Below are 1447 nucleotides of genomic sequence, written 5' to 3'. Positions count from 1 at the left end.
TTAGTCACGCGCAAGTGACTCTATAAGTCACTCTGTCGGTCGGTCGGTCGGTCGGTCGGTCCGTAACACTTTTGTGCTTGGCCTTTTGGCCAAGATCAAAATGTAGTATCGGTTCCGGCAGATACTGCAAGCAAAGACCATATGTGGGGGCAGCCCCACATATAAGACCTTGGTCAATGTAGGGGCAACCCTTCATACCAATTGTCACTATCCAGCTCCCCTACTCCCCAGGGAGTTGGTTCCCATTTCCCCTTCACTCCTCACATTAAAAATCGGCCTTGTGCCTAATTTGCTCGGTGGGGGAGCAAATAAATACCCTTTTCTTGGCCTTTTGGCTAAGATCAAAGTGTAGTATCTGTTCTTACTACATGCTGTACTTATGTTTGTAACTTTGTGATATAAAGTAGGGGATCACTTTTCTGTATTAATTTAATTGAAAAAATGATCACCTACTTTACAACCAGTCTCAAAGCCATTCAAGTCATTCTCCAGATTATTCAAGTTATTTTTGAAGGATTCCAGTTATTTTTTAAGCATTCAAGTCATTCTTAAGGTCATTCAATTCATCCTTAAGTTCATTAAAGTCATTCTAAGTCATTTACTTTTTTATTTAAGTCGTTTCAGCCCATTTTTCGGTCATTTTAGTTTATCTTTAAGAATTTCATGTCAATCATACATTCACGCATTCATTCATTGCACGAAAGCACGCGACTAATGGCTATCGGCCTTGTTTAAAGACATTTCGTTAGTTGAAGCTGTCTCGACCCTACTATGTTACGAGCTAGGAGAGGCTAAGACCGAGGCGATTGTCCCCACCTTTATCTGGACTGAATCTTTGACTGCCTATTGTTTGCTCTAACCCTGCGTTGCTCGTAACATGTGATAAATAATATATAGATCAAACATGATGTTACGATTCGGTTTGACACATCGTCTGGTTCAAGATTATCATTTTTCCATGCAAATGAACGGCAATAATGGCCAGCTCAAAGTAAAAACGAACAAACTACAAAACAAATACCCACAAAGTTTGTATTTTTTTTTATCCATGCTATCATGTACAAATATTACCTAAAATTAAATAATAATGTCATGTAAAAAGGGGCGGACCTCAGTAATTAAATAGATAAAGTTTAAAAATGATATTTGAAGAAGGATAGGATCGAACCCCAATAAGCAACAGTTCAAAGATAACAGAGATATTAAATTTAGGAATTATGGGTTAGGATTAGGGTTAGGGTTAGGGTTAATTGTTTTACCTTCTTAATGGATTATAGCAAAGAACAAGGCACAAAAGAAACACAAACTTTTTTTAAACAATAACAATGTCCGGTGGACAGGAGACGAAAGGGGACATATGTTGCTACGCTGGCGATCCGAATCTGACTGCTGACATTCCTTTCAGATTTTTAGGGAGCAGGTGAATCAATGCGCCCTGTTAGCTGAT

The 1447-nt window shown here is 38.6% G+C and overlaps 1 pseudogene; it reads left to right on the top strand.

Moving 5' to 3' along the window:
* Window positions 1–314: 314 nt before the first annotated feature.
* LOC145271740 (U2 spliceosomal RNA) lies at window positions 315–454 on the top strand (annotated as a pseudogene).
* Window positions 455–1447: the final 993 nt, after the last annotated feature.

Source organism: Euprymna scolopes, chromosome 46 (genome assembly GCF_053919585.1).
Source record: "Euprymna scolopes isolate OS-2025 chromosome 46, ASM5391958v1, whole genome shotgun sequence".
In the NCBI taxonomy this organism is placed as follows: domain Eukaryota; kingdom Metazoa; phylum Mollusca; class Cephalopoda; order Sepiida; family Sepiolidae; genus Euprymna; species Euprymna scolopes.
The sequence above is the reverse complement of the archived record's forward strand: the minus strand, read 5'-3'. Positions and strand labels throughout refer to the sequence as shown.